At 37.2% G+C, this 18079-nt stretch overlaps 1 non-coding gene across 1 annotated transcript; it reads right to left on the bottom strand.

The window, feature by feature from the left end:
• Positions 1 to 13438: 13438 nt before the first annotated feature.
• Positions 13439 to 13545, bottom strand: LOC116125701. The gene has a single exon (XR_004127370.1). It is a non-coding gene; the product is annotated as a small nucleolar RNA R71 (small nucleolar RNA).
• Between the last annotated feature and the right edge of the window lie 4534 nt (positions 13546 to 18079).

Genomic DNA, 18079 nt, shown 5'->3' with positions numbered 1-18079 from the left:
GAGGGGTGAGTTGTGATACTATCCCACATTCCTTCAAGTATTTAGAAAACCCTAAGCTTAAGTATTCACCTCCTCGATTCAACGAAAAGCTTTAACACTTTTTCCCAACATATATAACTTCATTCCTGAATTCTTTGAACTTATAAAGGCTTCAGATTTATGTTCATTAGGTTAAATACACATATCTACTGTACATCAGTAAATGTGATGAAGTATGATATCCACCTCTAGCTTCAATTGTTAATGGACCAAATACGTCAATATGGATGATGCCTAACAGTTCAGTAGCTCTTTCACCTTGTCCTGTGAAAGGAGATGGTCATCTTGCCTACCAGCATGATTCGCATACTAAAAGACTAAAAGTCAAAAGGGTCCAAAACCATCTTTGAAGTTTTGCAATACGGGTCTTAGTTGCTTAGAGATTACAGGTTATGAGTTACATTGGACACAAATGAATGAATAACGAAAATTTGTTAGGGGTGTATTTGTAAACTTATAAGGTGTTTTTGTTATTTTTTAAACTAATAGGGGGGTAATTGATTTTTTACAGGGTACCCTGGAAAGGAACCGGAACCTGCATTTTAGGTTCCGGTTCCTTGAATTGAAGAACCTGTACTGTGCGGTTCCGGTTCCTTTTTTTGGGAACCTGTACTATGCGGTTCCGGTTCCGGTTCCCCGGAAAAGTGCAAGGTACCCGGAACCGCTCACCCCTGTCATCTGCTCCAATTCCACCAAGGTCAATCAGACCTCCCTAGTTGGTACGAATTTTTGTATCAACATTTTGGCGCTAGAATGAGGGCCCCCAACTAGCTCTCCTATTCCCAGCAAGGATAGACGATTTCAATGAACAATTACTCACCTAAAATCCTCCATGGTTCATACGAGATCCAAGGCAACCACCAGAAACCACGATAACGTGGACACCACCCACCAGGAAATGAGTCAGATCGCCGCTCTTGGCTATCCACCACCAGTACCACCACACAGTAGGTCGCCAATAAATTGGGGGCAGGGACCTCTAACCCAGAAAATGGCCAGTTGATGGACATGATAAGGTCGCTGGTTGTGCAAGTTGTGCAACAGAATGGGGCAAAGTTGAGGAAATAGCAGCAGGCCAACCAGAACCTCGACTAGCCACACTTTACTAAGCCAACTCCCAACAAGCAAAATATGTCAACTGGTAGCCAATCTGGTTTGTCAGAGGCAAGGAGCGACTGTCATCCTCGATGAAAAAGGGCACATTCTGCTCATGAGCGTGAAGCCCAAAACAAGCTAATCTTGGGAGGCGACCAGGCAAGCAGCCCATATGGGAGAATGAGAATAATGGTCACCAAAGAAAGGCAAGAATTGAATACTAACATTTACACTTGGTTAAGCCCAACATAATTTTTCTACTTCAATTCTTGCCTTTCTCTAACCCCTTCTTCAATAGGGTTTAGCCAACTCATGCATGCATTTTCTCTTTGGATTTTCATCAAACACTTTATATTCACATGCAACTACCATGTTGGCTACATTTCCACATCTCTCTAAATCTACCAAAATTTGAGCTAAAAACTCACTAACTATAGCATCAAACCTGGCCGTTTTCAACAATTCTCAACACTCCAAAATTGCATCACTAATTCTTCCATAATTCCACCAATTCATCACATACTCATACACTACTTCTCATGGTTGGAAATTATGCATCATTAAACATAAAAAACAGCCAACAATTCTCTCATACAATCACGTAAAAACATGCAATAATCATTCTACACAACTCTTGCTCAAATCAAGGCTAAATTTGGGTTTACTTACCTTGAATGTGTGATATCACCTCCTTTTGCTAAAAGGCTCTTCCTCTTGGACCTGGATCATATAAAAACCATAAGAATTTAAAACTTTAAAGTTTAATCATACTCCTTGTGCTAGAACCTTTGGATGCTTTAGGATTGAAAATCTATAAAAATCCAAGCCAAATCCTATGAGTTCCCTTGGAAATTTGGTGAAGAAAATTAAGAGAAAAAGGGTGAGGGTGGCATGTACAAGGGCTAAAATATGTTAGGAAACGATCATCTATGGCAGCAGAAAACAAAACTAATTTACATGATAGATCGTTCCTTAGAACCAAGATCAGGGCACAAAAATTACAGTTTATATGTTATAATAGAATCTGCAGAAAAATCAGTTTAAAATTTAGAAATCATACGCACGTTTGGAGGCTCCTCCAAGTTTGTCTTTGAACGGATTTTGCTACCAACCCAAGTGTAGGATCGAACCAATATAGTCCACACGAAGATAACCCCAAGGAACTAGAGATGGATTTGCTAGATCCTCTTTAGCCTTTAAGAACCATGAAGCAATCAAATAAAATTTGATTTCAAGCAAAAATAAATTTGGCGTGGGAAGAGGAGAAAAGGGACTGCAGTTTTTCTTTTGAATGAAAAATGAATTCTCTCTTTTATTTCACAAAGTGTTGCACTTACATAGATTCCATCATGGAATGGGCTTGGGCACCAACCCAAACAACTCTTTGTATCCAAACAGCCCCTTTAAGATATTTTATTTTAATTATTATTATTTCAATTAAATTCAGTTAATATATATAATATATTAACATTTAACAATAATGATAATTTGTTTAAATATATGTAAACACATATTTAAACGTAATCTCACTTATTTAATTTTAATATCAAATTAAATAAAGGCTACGACCTCAGCAAATTTAATTGCATTATGAAATTACCAAAATACTCTTTCGCCTAAAAAGACGAAAACGCCCTTCTTATAAACTGGTTCTTAAATTATCTTCTATGTGTGTGACCCGTAGGCTCCTTATCATACCGGTAGTATGTAGTACTGTGATTAACACCAATTAATCGTCTCACTACACACAGACCAAGATTGGCCCCTAGCAAGGCATCATGGACACCCGATAGATTCGGATTTAGCGAAGCAGCTACCTGTCAACGATATGGTTACCGTACAATCCGATCCTTTCATTATTCGTTATCTCAATGAGACCGGGGCATAGAAATAGTGTCAACCTTGGTTACTCTCGATATTATGTATTCAGTTACTAGACCAATGACCTGTATTATAAACTGGATAGAGCAACAACTCAATCCCATTGTGGCCACAGGTTTAGTGTCATTGCCATTTGCTAAATTGCGCAGTGAGATAACTTCTTCCATCCTCGGGAGTGATGAATCCTCTGTCCATCCACCATAGTCTTGATACACTCCTTGATGCAGCCAATCACCACCGTATTGACAGTTCTGAATAGAAATGCGTTAGGCTAGTGTCAAACTACACCAATCGGTGCACAAGACGCTCCGGTGATCTCAGGTCTAAGGGTCATGTGCACCACCATTCGTTAGAGGATTTGTTCCATAGACACTGGGGTTACCATCCATATGGAATCCTCTGGTGGGTCAGTCCAGTGAACTTGCCTATAGCAAGCACCCATGTGTTGCACCAGGTTGTCACCAAACAACCTTGACAAATGAGATCAGTCACTGCCTTTTTGACAGGGTTGTTCAACACTATGATAGTCTTACCGTATTATCTGTGTCCTTACTTCAGAACAATGCTGAGGCTACAGACGTTTCTAGAATGGCCACCATATGTGCTCATAGGGTTCTCACTATCAAGATTTGAAACACTTGATACCCTTATCACGATTCTACCATTCTAAGGACATATATTAATACATTCAATGATGATTTACGCGATATAGTATAAAATGCCTTTTATTAATCAATGAACATTATTACAAAGAGTAAATTCTACAATAATTGATTGGCTCTAGGGCACCTACTTTAACAATCTCCCACTTGTACTATAGCCAATCATTCATGCACTCAACATTGAATGACCGAAGTGCTCATCATGCTTCTGCTACAATAGAAACTTCAATAGTGAGTTAGTAGGTATTCTACAAATCTGCACATTCCCTTTTTGATCGATCTCTTAGATCAGATTGAATCAACTAAGTATTTGTTTGGATTACTGGTGAGACCATGATTCCTCAACCACAACAATGGCTCCATTGTTATCGTAGTAGAACTATACTGGATCAGCAATGCTTGGAACCATATCAAGTTCAGTAATGAACTTCTTAATCCAAACTGCCTACAAGACTTCATTAAATAATGTGATATACTTACCATCAATTGTAGAATTTACTACAATACACCGATTTGAGCTTTCACAACTCACTACAACTAGGGGTGTTCAGTTTCGGGTACACTGCATTTTTTTAGGGAACCAAAACTAACGGTTCCTTGAAATTTGGAACCAGAATTGGAACTGACAGTTGCGGTTCCTAGGTACCCAGAACAAAAAACTTGTAACAACAGTTCCGGTTCTGGTTCTGGGTACCCTATAAAATTATATGACCCCCCAAAAGTTTTTAGAATGGCAAAAAAAACCTTAAAAACTTACAAATACCCCCCCACCTGGCACTTGTTAACAAAAATAAAATTACAATTATAAATTCAAAATTACAAACTCCATTACTTTGTAAAGGGAGATTCTCAAAAGTCAAACCAACTTACTTTAAATGTTACGAAATATAAATATAAATGTATTCACATTACTTTTTCTACAAAAGTTTTTATCAACCCCCATAATCTTTAATTTTATTTTATATAAGTTTCGGTTCCTGGTTCCAGGTTCTGATTCCAGTTCATAACTATAGGAATCGGAACTGCACAGTAACGGTTCCAAAAATTTGGAACCGAAACCTACCCGTTGACGGTTGGTTCTAGGTAGGAACCGAAACCAAACCCCGGGTACCCACCGGTTCCGATTCCGGTTCCAACCAGTTCTTTTGAACACCCCTAACTACAGCTATATTGAGACAAAATATTTAATCTCTGATTGCAATCGATAATCATCTTTGTCTGTTTGGAAACTAGCATCACTGTATCCTCTTACAGTGAGCTCATCTTCCCCTCCATAAACCAAGAAAATATCCTTAGTCCTCTACAGGTACTTAAGAATATTCTTGACAGCCATCCAATGATGCTTACCTGGATCCGATTGATATCTACTGCAAGTGCTCAAAACACATGAGACATCAATCCGAGTACATAACATGGCATACATGATGGATCCAATTGCTGATGCATATGGGATCCTTTTCATCCTATCTCTCTCATCTTGTGTTCTAGGACACAATTCCTTAGAGAGATAAACACTATGTGACATCTGAAGAAATCCCTTCTTGAACTCTTCAATACTGAATCGTTTTAGTACCTTGTCAATATATGCGCTCTGACTTAGGCCAAGCAACCTACGAGATCTATCACGATAGATCTTTATTCCAAGGATGTAGGTTGCTTCCCTTAAGTCCTTCATGGAGAAGCACTTGGATAACCAAGTTTTACCGACTGCAAGTTCGGTATATCATTCCCTATCAAAAGTATATCATTGACATACAACACTAGGATTGCCACTGCGCTCCCACTCACTTTCTTGTAAACACAAGGCTCATCTTCGTTCTTGATAAAACTGAATTCTTTTACGGCTTCATCAAAATGAATGTTCCAGCTCCTAGAAGCTTGCTTGAGTCCATATATGGATCTCCGCAACTTGCATAACTTATCAGCTTGCCCATCAAGAATGAAACCATCGGGTTGTGTCATATACACATCCTCTTCAAGGTTTCTGTTTAGGAAAGCTGTTTTGACATCCATTTGCCAAATCTCATAGTCATGATATGCAGCAATCGCAAGCATAATCCGGATGGATTTAATCATGGCAATCAGCGAAAAGGATTCTTCATAGTCAATACCATGAATTTGTTTCAAACCTTTGGCAACCAGTCGTGCCTTATAAGTATGCACCTTGCCATCCATGTCAGTCTTCTTCTTGAAGACCCATTTACACCCTATGGGTTTTACCCCTTCAGGTAGTTCCACCAGAGACCATACTTGGTTATGGTATATAGAGTCCATCTTAGATTTCATGGCTTCAAGCCATTTAACAGAATCTAGATCCGATATAGCGTCTTCATAGGTTCTGGATTCATCGTCTTAGTAGACTAGTACGTTACCATGCTGAGTCATGAGATAATCGTATCTCTCGGGTTCATGGTGTACTCTCCCATATCTACGTAGCTCCTGTGCTACATGAGGTGGTTCACTTTGATCCACAAGTTGTGGAGTAACCTCTTCTTGATGTTCAACCACCTTCTGTGGCACATCATCTCGTCCTTCATCTAGTATATTTTGTGGTCATAAGACTTCATCGAGTTCTACTTTTTTCCCACTAGTACTTCTTAGAAAAAATTCCTTATCTAGGAAGTCACCAGAATGAGTAAAAAAAATTTTGTGCTCTTCTGGGTGGTAGAAAACTAGAAATAGTATCCTTTGGTCTCCTTTGGATACCCCATAAATATACATTTATAGGATTTTGGGCCCAGCTTGTTCGAAGTCAATTTTTTAACATAAGCTTCGCAACCCCAAATCCTTCGACAAGACAAGTTGGACTTTCGCCCACTCCATAGTTCATATGGAGTCTTACCTACAGACTTTAATGGAACACAGTTCAAAATGTGAGCCGTAGTCTCTAGGGCATAACCCCAGAATGATGCAGGTAGATCACTAAAACTCATCATGGACCTAACCATATCAAGTAAGGTCTTATTCCTCATTTCAGACACTCCATTGTGTTTGGGTGTATACAGAGGGGTGAGTTGTGATACTATCCCACATTCCTTCAAGTATTTAGAAAACCCTAAGCTTAAGTATTCACCTCCTCGATTCAACCGAAAAGCTTTAACACTTTTTCCCAACATATTATATACTTCATTCCTGAATTCTTTGAACTTATCAAAGGCTTCAGATTTATGTCTCATTAGGTATACATAACCATATCTACTGAAATCATCAGTAAATGTGATGAAGTATGAATATCCACCTCTAGCTTCAATTGTTAATGGACCACATACGTCACTATGGATGATGCCTAACAGTTCAGTAGCTCTTTCACCTTGTCCTGTGAAAGGAGACTTGGTCATCTTGCCTACCAGGCATGATTCGCATACCTCAAATGACTAAAAGTCAAAAGGGTCCAAAACTCCATCCCTTTGAAGTTTTGCAATACGGGTCTTATTAACATGACCCAATCTACAATGCCAAAGATATGTCTGGTTTTGATCGCTATGTTTAGCTTTCTTAGTTTCAACATTGAGAATATCTTTGTTGTTTAAATCAAGAACATATAATCCATTATATAACCTTGCAATTCCAAATAGAATACCATTCAAACTAAAGGACAACAATCCATTAGATATCTCAAAATGATACCCCATATTATCCAAAGCGGATACTGAAATAATATTTCTAGAAATAGAAGGTACGTAATAACCATTATGTAGTTCCAACAACAAGCTCATAGGCAAAGATAAATAGTAAGTCCTTACAGCCAATGCAACCACATGTGCTTCATTTCCAACTCGTAGGTCCACCTCTCCCTTGGCGAGCATTGTACTCTGCCTTAGTCCTTGCACATCAGTACAAATATGAGTATCACATCTTGTGTCAATGACCCAAGATGTTATGGGAGAGAAGTTAATCTCAATCATAAATATACCTGAAGTCGTAGCCTCTGACTTCTTCTTGCTTGCGAGGAAAGCCTTGTAGTGTTTCCTCCAGTGGCCAGGCTTGCCACAATAGAAGCATACTACTTTACCTTTCCCTATGCCACTCTCAGGCCCAAGAGCACCCTATCCTTTGGGCTTGGGCTTGGGCTTGGGCTTAGGCTTAGGTTTGGCCTTAGCCTTAGCCTTACCATTACCCTTTCCTTTACTGGTAGCAACCAGTAAAACAGGCTTGGACTTCTTCAAGTCCTACTCTGCAGTCCTCAGCATGTTTAAAAGCTCCGACAGGGTTTTTACCATCGTGTTCATATTGAAATTCGTTATGAACAGTGCTCAAGAGTTTGGCAAGGATTGCAGAATCAAACTCATTTGTAATTCTCCATCCAACTCAAATCCCAGAGTCTTAAGCCTCTCTATGTGCTCGATAATCATGAGCACACGAAGACCAACTTGGGCTCCCTCAGTCAGACAACTTCCAAACAGTGCTTTTGACACCTTATACCTCTCATATTGAGCATTCCTTTTGAAATGCTCCTTGAGGTGTAGAATGATAGTAGCAGCGTCCATATTTTCATGCTGCTTTTGCAGCACTGGTGTCATCGATGCCAACATCAAGCATTTGAACATCATTAGCATCATCAAGGAACTTTTGATAAGTATCCTTTACTTCCTGAGTGGCATCAGGATCAGGCTCAGCCATCTATGGATTTTCAAGGATATACAATTTCTTTTCCAACTTGAGTATAATATGAAGATTACGATACCAGTCTGAAAAATTGGATCCATCCAACCTGTTTTCTTTCTCGATTATCGGTCGCAGGTTCATAATGCTCATTTTGGTGAATCTACAATTACAGAAAAGAAAAAGTTATTATAAAGTTCATTATTATTTAATATGGTCTTTTATTAAACGATGTTCCCACTACTTTCCTCAAGTCAATAGCCCTCACTATTAACTCGGGAAAGCCCGTTGACTTTCCTAGTGGACTGAGATCCCATCCTGCCCATTTTAAACCTTCGCTTTGGCGAACAAGCCAAAATTAGTTGATTAGGTAGGCCAACAAACTTAATCCACACTAGTTGATGTTAGAGTAGATGCCCTAGAGCCAATCAATTATTGTAGAATTGACTCTTTGTAATAATGTTCATTAATCAATAAAAGGCATTTTATTCTATGTCGCGTAAATCATTATTATTGCAATATGTATTGATATATGTCCTTAGAATGGTAGANGACAGGGTCGTTCAACACTATGATAGCCTTACCGTATTATCTGTGCCCTTACTTCAGAATAATACTGGGGCTACGGACGTTTCTAGAATGGCCACCATATGTGCTCATAGGGTTCTCACTATCAAGATTTGAAACACTTGATACCCTCGTCACGGTTCTACTACTCTAAGGACATATATCAATACATATTGCAATAATAATGATTTACGCGATATAGAATAAAATGCCTTTTATTATTGATTAATGAACATTATTACAAAGAGTCAATTCTACAATAATTGATTGGCTCTACAGCATCTACTCTAACACTTTAATGTGCTTATATGCATGTAGATGGATTCTTCTTCTTATCCTTTCTCAGTTCTTAATGAAATGCAAAGATGCAATATGGCATGTAAACATGTCATTCTCTACTTTCTCTACCATCTACAAACTCATTCCAAAATATTATACTATCATAACCATACATGCACTTCACTTTGGAATTTCATCAAACAAGTGGTGTGCACAAATAAGCACTGGATTAACTACACTTCTCTCTCTTTTTCTAGCTACCAAAATTTGGAGCACAAGTCTCTACAATTAACCTCAAACCTGGACAGAAAATTCACACTTCAAAATTCTATCTCAACTTCCTCATACTTTCTTTAAACTTCCACCAATTCATCTCATACTAAACACTACTTCTCATGGTGGAGTTATAACCAACACTCAACATCAAATTCATCATCAATTCTCAATACTCAAGCATATACAAATAAGAAAGTTCTTTACTTAAGTATAGCTCAAATCAGGGGCTAGGGTTGGATTTACTTACCTTGAACTTGGATTGATCCACACTGGATCATTTCTCTTTGGTAGAATTCCTCTTTCTCTAAAACCCTAAGCATATAAACTATAAGAACTCAACACTTTAAAAAATTAATCTCACATCTATTTACAAGAATTCTTACCTTTGGATGCTTAGGATTGAATCTCTACCAAAAATCCAACCAAAAGTCCTCTAAAATACCTTGAAAATTGGTGAATCAAATTGAGAGAATTGAAGATGAGAGTGACGTGTGAGGGAGTAGAGAATGATAGGGTTTGTATGCTTGGACCCTTAATATCTCATATTAATATGCATACTTTCCCATTTTGACCTTACACTTTCTTAGAAACTCCATCTTTGCCCTTTAGTAAATTACAAGAATGCCCTCACCTTCATTGCATTCTCCATGAAATTTCCTTACTTTTCACTCCCCACATTTACAACTAATTAGGGGTAGAATGGTCATTTATCCCTTAATGAAATTTTCTCTAGAATCTTCTCAAAGATTTCAGCCAGCACTTTGCCCCAGAGAAACTTTTTCTTCACCTAGGCAAAGCATTCTAGAGCATACGTCACTGCGGCGAAATTTCTTCTTTGTCATGGCAAGGCCTGCAAATTCTAGAACACGATTTGGGCAGAGAGTTCGTTGCCGCGGCGACAAACTTCCTTTGCCGCGGTGAAGTCTGCACTTCCCAAATTTTCAATCTTTCACATTAACACAAGCAAAACTCAAGGAATTAAAAGCATAAAAGCATAAATAACTTACCTCAATGTGGGCGTTACAATGTAAGGTTACAAGGCTTGATGCCTAAAATGATTACTTTTCATTGATCATCCTGACATAATTCTTCCTATCACAAGTGCTTTAAGCTTTTCATTAGGTTTAAGTACATAGAACTTGAAAATTGTCCAAAACTTAAGCAAATCCATAGAAAATAGAATTCCTAAGGACAATATAATGTTACCAGGTTCTCCTCGTTGTCATACACATATCATAACTCATTCTGACCACCATTACTACCAGTCAAGCATCCTATGAGCAAAATAGATGAATATAATCATAAAGAGCGAAAAAAACATAAATGACTAAGAGAATTAAAAAACCACTAGACAACATTGCCTTTATAGCATTGACAAAAAGTTTACCAAAACCTCGTTTTAGATCAATAATTTTAGAAAAGAATCACATTAGTAAAGAATAACATGGGAAAAAAGAAAATAAAGAAACAACAACAAAGAAACAAGAAACAAGAACTATGAAACTTAGTATTTAAGTGTAATTCACATATAGTCTTTAATCGCTTGTTGAAAAACAAGAATGGTGGAACAATTGTAAAAACTACCCAAAATCAGTTAATACATAAAAAACAAGGAAGATGGATAAAAGAAATAAACACAATACAAATAAAATCGCATGATACAATAAAGAAAAAGGAATTTAAATTGGCACATGACTTGTTTCCTCTCTGATGAGACCTGACGAGAATGCAAAATGTCATATTTACCCCCCCTTAATGTCTAGTCTTTTATACTTATTTGCTGCCTAAATATACTAATTATTATTCTATTTTGATTTAGGATGCAAATGGAGGCGTTAATTGCAAAACGGAACTAATTAAGTGAATTCAGACAGTTTCGACATTGTTTCATAATCTATGCATAACTCTTTCATCCGATCTCCGATTGAGATGATTCAAAATGCTATGGAACACTAAGAAAGATATATACAACTTTCATGTTTTGAATTTGGAGAGATACTCGCTGCATCAAGGTTGTAATCAGGCTTCAAGTTGACACACCTGCACTGCCGACGTTCTGGAACATTTTGCCTTGTCATGCAAATCAATTGGGCAGTTTATTATTGGAAGATTTGAAGACATGTGGCACGCAAGTTATAGCTTAGAATCACCACTTTCCTATTTTATTTTAGGACTTTATCTTATTTTCAATTAATTAGAATCAAATTAGGATTAATGTTATTTTAGGATATTAGAATATTTCTTTTAGGAGATTTAGTGGAATTCAAATACTTGAACTGGATATTTTTTTAGGAGATCAGATTAGGTTTGGGGGGACACACGCCTCTCTCTGGTCTTCTCTGTAACTTTTCCTTTGGAATTTTCGTGATGGCCATGAGAGGCTAATTTTTATAACTTGGTCGAAGGAAACGGAGGCCTCGGAATCAATAACTGTGAGATCTAATCCGTTTTATTTCAGTGTTCAATTTTATGCTTTGAGTATTGGATGTTCTTCTATGCTTATTTTCATGATTGTTTCATTTAATTGCTAGGAGGCCTACTAGGTTATTATTTGTTACAATCTACTGCTAAGTTAGATATCAAATCCGTAATTGTTTGATCCCTCTAACTTGTGAAGCAATTAGGGTTATTAATTTGCTGCGTCAGGAATTAGTAATCTTAAGAGGAACACTCGACTAAATTAAATACAACCGCTTGAGTTTGTGTTGTTTAGCTTCATCGATCTCTCTAATTCTTAAGGCTGCCATTAGATTAAATCTTTAGCGCTTGTCTAGGGTTGTTTAATGGTAAGATTAATTAAGATCGCTTGTTTCCTAATTAATTACAATTAAGGAGAGATAGGAAAATAGTTCCAACGGTGAATATTCAAAGTAAGAATTGATTTACTTTTGCATCAATGATCAGTTGTAAGATTCCGATAGTGGATGTTGACGGAGACCAAGTTTCGTTATATTAATTGATTTCGAATTGAATTGTTTTTGTTTTTGTTTTTGGCTAAGATTGTTTTCTGTTTACTCAAAACCCCCCAGCCTTATTCACATCATCGAAAATTCGGTTAGACACTCTTCATGGGATTGACCCTTGCTTACCCTATTTACAGTTTAGTAGTTAGGTTAGGAAGGTTTTTAATCTTGGTTGCCTACGACAGCACACCAGATTTTGGTGCCGTTGCCGGGGAGTGATTCTAGTTGATTTTTTTTTTTTTTTTGTTTTTGTGTTTTTGTGATTTTTTTTATTTTACAGAAAAAAAAACTATGAACAGTAGTACTATTTTGGATGAATAGTAGTACTATTCATAAGGAAAATTTTGGTTGAGTTAGGAGTCCTGCGAGTACCCATTTCGAAGAAAACGAAATTCTGAGCAACACTGGAAAAAGCCCCACCCTCTTGAGGCCAAATTCAAATGTTTTGATAGGGTTTTTGGCGTTTTTGTGCTTCTGGACATATAAAAAAAAGAAAATTCTTTATTTTTTTTTTAATTTTCTGGTTGGTTTTCATTATTTGTCATTTATTCCTTTTATAAGATTCTGTGTTTTATGACTAGGTCCTCTCATCTTGGTGATTTAACATTCAACCCAGAAATTGAGAGCACTTTGCGCAGGTTAAGGAAGGAAGCTCGGATAGATTCTAAGGAAAGCAATTTTGATTTAGAAGAGGAGGACGTCATGGCTAGAATTCGGACTTTGAAAGAGCTTGCTGCCCCTGATTTGAATCAAGCACCTTTATGCATAACATTTCCTGTTTTAGATGCTGCCACTACTTTTGAATTAAAATCTGGACTAATACATCTCTTGCCCACTTTCCATGGTCTTGCAGGTGAAGATCCTCACAAGCATCTAAAGGAGCTTCATGTGGTTTGCACGAGTATGAAACCTATGGGTGTGATCGAGGAGCAAATTAAATTAAGAGCTTTCCCGTTTTCTTTGAAGGATTCGGCTAAGGATTAGCTTTATTATCTACCCTCCAAAACTATAACCACATGGAACGAGATGAAGAGATTATTTCTGGAGAAATATTTCCAAGCTTCAAGGGCAGCCAACATCAGGAAAGAAATTTGTGGTGTAAGGCAGCATAATGGAGAGTCCCTACATGAATATTGGGAACGCTTTAAGAAATTGTGTGCAAGCTGCCCCCATCATCAGATTAGTGAGTAGCTACTTATCCAGTATTTCTATGAGGGCCTTACATACACTGATAGGAGCACGATTGATGCTGCAAATGGAGGAGCTTTGGTGGATAAGACTCCTGAGGCCGCGAGAAACTTGATTGCAAATATGGCGGCCAATTCTCAATAGTTTAGCAGTAGGCTTGACCTTCCATCTAGGTATGATAATGAGGTAAATATTTCTTTCCTAGAACAACAAATCTCGAGTCTAACTTCTCTTGTTCATCAAATGGCTGTAGGTGACATGCAAATAGTGAAGGCTTGTGGAATTTGTTCGGTAGTAGGGCATCCAACTGATATGTGCCCAACTCTTCAAGAGGAGCCTGTTGAGCAAGTGAATGCAGCAGGTGGTTTTCCTGGACAACCGCAAATGTTTTATGATCCTTATTTGAGCACATGTAACCCTGGATGGAGGGATCACCCTAATCTTGGCTATGGGAATCCACAAGTGAATCAGCCCCACTATCAAAAGCGCCCAAATTACCAGCAGTACAAGCAGCCATACCCCTCTAGACAACAACCGGACCAAACTGCTAATTTTGGTATGTCTTTAGAAGATATTGTTAAGTCTCTTGCTACTAATACTTTGCAATTTAAACAGGAGACGAGGGCTAGTGTTCAAAGTTTGGAGAATTAGATAGGGCAGATGGCAACCGCAATAAGTAAGCCAGAGGCTCAAAGTTCGGGGAAATTACCCTCTCAAACGGTTGTGAATCCAAGAGAAAATGTAAGTGCAATCGTCTTGAGGAGTGGTAAGGAGGTGGAGATTCCAGTAAAGGCAGCCCCTCCATTGTCGAAGGAAGAAAAGGAGAAAAACGTCCTTGTAGATAGTAACATTCCCAATGACCATGGTGTTCCTAAGAGTAAGTTTCTGCCTCTATCTAATTATAAATTGGTACCTCCTTTTCCTCAAGCTTTAGCAGAATCTAGAAAAGATGAGCAAAACAGAGATATATATATGAGACTTTTCGTAGATGCGAGGTAAATATGCCACTCTTAGATGCTATTAAACAAGTACCTCGTTATGCTAAATTCTTGAAAGAGCTGTGTACAATTACGAGGAAACAGAAACTAAAGGGGTGTGAAAAGGTGAGAGTAGGAGAAAATGTTTCTACAGTGATTCAGAGAAAACTTCCAGTGAAGTGCAAAGATCCAAGTATGTTTACTATCCCTTGTACGATAGGTAAGACTAGGTTTGAGAAAGCCATGATAGACTTAGGAGCTTCTATTAATGTCATGCCATATTCCATATATGCTTCTTTGAAACTTGGATCTTTGAATAAAACTGGTGTTGTAATTCAATTAGCTAATGGATCTAATGCTTATCCTAAGGGTGTAGTTGAGGATGTTTTGGTACAAGTTAATAACTTAGTTTTCCCTACTGATTTCTATGTGCTTGATATGGAAAATGGAGATCAATCTACTCCTATTTTGTTAGGAAGACCTTTCTTAAAAACATCCAAGACTAAGATAGATGTTCATAGTGGCATACTTACCATGGAATTTGATGGCGAAATTGTCAAGTTTAATATTTATCATGCCATGAAATATCCTGATGATGATGATGATGATGATGATCATGTTTATTCTATTGATGTGGTTGATTCTTAAGCACAGGAAGTTTTTGAACTTGATGGAAAAGATGGATTGGGAGTTGTCATTAGCAAGCATATTGAGGAAGAGAATGAGGAGTTAGCGTTGAGTACTAATTTGCAGGAAACTGTTGCAGCATTGCATGATTTTCCGAAGTTATAGCAGTTAGGTAACGTTCCTTATATTGCATTACCAATTTCTAACGAGAGGCCTTTACCCTCTGTTTTGTAGGATCCCATTCTAGATTTGAAGCCTCTCCTTAGTTACCTCAAGAACATGTTCCTTGGAGACGGAAGAATGTTACTCAGTGCATCGCAAGAAGAAAAGCCTTGAGTCGAGCCAACGACAATAAACAAAGGCGCTATTTGGGAGGTAACCCAAGGGGAGTTTGTTTTCTTTTTCTTACATTTAAATTTTGGTTATTTTTGCCTTTTCTTTGCATTTCATCTTACATTGGGGACAATGTCAGTTTTAAGTGTGGGGGAGGGGATTTAGGTTGTGTTTTAATTAAAAAAAAAAAAACAAATATTTTTTGCTTTTAGGAAGGTTTATGCTTTAAGTCATGTCTTTGAACGTCTAGTGATGCATGAAATAGTAACTTGACTTTGTTGTTGAGCATATTCCTTGACTTAGATGCTAGCAATATTTCATAAAATAGAGTTAATCATATTTGAATCTTTGTAGTTTGAAACAATATGTCTTGATAAGTTGTGTGAACTTGGTGATGAAGCATGATTGAGGAGTGTATAACAACCCTTAAAAGAAAAAAAAAAAAAATTGTTTCTCTTAAGCTAGTCCTAAATTTGGGTTTAAGCAAATAGGAAAAAGGAAAGAAAGGTATGTGGTGAGTTGAGATGGAGCGTAAAACGCACTCACTCATAAACACAGCCATGAAATGAGATGGAGCATAAAATGCAGTCATTCTTTTTCAAAACAGAAAGAAAAAAAAAAATTTATCCTTAGTTTGCTACCCAGTTTGTAGTAGTAAAAAGAAACAGTTAAGGAAAAGTTGAGAGGGGAGTTGTATATGAATTGGTTGTGATTAGTTTCCTTGTTTGCATTGATTGATTGAGAGTAATTGTGGAAAATGATGAAGAGAGATGAATATCATTAACTCTACATTATTTTATTTTGCTACTTCCTAAGTTAGGTACGAATATGCATCGATTAAATACTATTGCTTATGCATCATGATGGCGTTCTTGATATGACTTGACATGATGGTGTTCTTGATATGACTTGAGTGTAGTGTTTGTTTGAATTAGTTTGCCCGAGGATGTGCAAAAGCTAAGTGCGGGGTAATTTGATGAGAATGCAAAATGTCATATTTACCCCACCTTAATGTCTAGTCTTTTATACTTATATTCTGCCTAAATATACTCATTATTATTCTATTTTGATTGAGGATGCAAATGGAGGCGTTAATTGCAAAACGGAACTAATTAAGTGAATTCGGACAGTTTCGACATTGTTTCATAATCTGGGCATAACTCTGTCATCCGAGCTCCGATTGAGATGATTCAAAATGATGTGGAACAGTAAGAAAGATATCTACAACTTTCATGTTTTGAATTTGGAGAGATACTCGCTGCATCAAGGTTGTAATTAGGCTTCAAGTTGACGCACCTGCACTGCCGACGTTCTGGAACATTTTGCCTTGTCATGCAAATCAATTGGGCAGTTTATTATTGGAAGATTTGAAGACATGTGGCATGCAACTTATAGCTCAGAATCACCACCTTCCTATTTTATTTTAGGACTTTTTCTTATTTTCAATTAATTAGAATCAAATTAGGATTAATGTTATTTTAGGATATTAGAATATTTCTTTTAGGAAATTTAGTGGAATTCAAATACTTGAACTGGATATTTTTTAAGGAGATTAGATTAGGTTTGGGGGGACACACGCCTCTCTCTAGTCTGCTCTGTAACTTTTCCTTTGGAATTTTCGTGATGGCCATGATAGGCTAATTTTTATAACTTGGTCGAAGGAAACGGAGGCCTCGAAATCAATAACTGTGAGATCTAATCCGTTTTATTTCAGTGTTCAATTTTATGCTTTGAGTATTGCATGTTCTTCTATGCTTATTTTCATGATTGTTTCATTTAATTGCTAGAAGGCCTACTAGGTTATTATTTGTTACAATCTACTGCTAAGTTAGATATCAAATCCGTAATTGTTTGATCCCTCTAACTTGTGAAGTAATTCGGGTTATTAATTTGCTGTGTCAGGAATTAGTAATCTTAAGAGGAGCACTCGACTAAATTAAATACAACCGCTTGAGTTTGTGTTGTTTAGCTTCATCGATCTCTCTAATTCTTAAGGTTGCCATTAGATTATATCTTTAGTGCTTGTCTAGGGTTGTTTAATGGTAAGATTAATTAAGATCGCTTGTTTCCTAATTAATTACAATTAAGGTGAGATAGGAAAATAGTTCCAATGGTGAATATTCAAAGTAAGAGTTGATTTACTTTTGCATCAATGATCAGTTGTAAGATTTCGGTGGTGGATGTTGATGGAGACCAAGTTTCATTATATTAATTGATTTCGAATTGAATTGTTTTTGTTTTTGTTTTTGGCTAAGATTGTTTTCTGTTTTACTCAAAACCCCCCAGCCTTATTCACATCATCGAAAATTCAGCTAGACACTCTTCGTGGGATCGACCCTTGCTTACCCTATTTATAGTTCAGTAGTTAGGTTAGGAAGGTTTTTAATCTTGGTTGCCTATGACAGCACACCAAGACCCTTTTGGTGCACGTCTTCATCAGAAAGAATAAGAGAGGGAATAGAGGATAAATGGCACTTTACTGCGCATTAAGCATTAGACAGGTGGTATCTTCAGATTGGGTTTAAAATAATTCTTTTAGAGTGGGAATTGTGCATAAAAAAGGTTGACAGGGAATATTTGTGCTATTGAA

This window comes from Pistacia vera, unplaced genomic scaffold (genome assembly GCF_008641045.1).
Source record: "Pistacia vera cultivar Batoury unplaced genomic scaffold, PisVer_v2 Contig169, whole genome shotgun sequence".
Taxonomy (NCBI): Eukaryota; Viridiplantae; Streptophyta; class Magnoliopsida; order Sapindales; family Anacardiaceae; genus Pistacia; species Pistacia vera.
Note: the sequence above shows the minus strand (reverse complement) of the source record. Positions and strands in the feature narration are given on the sequence as shown.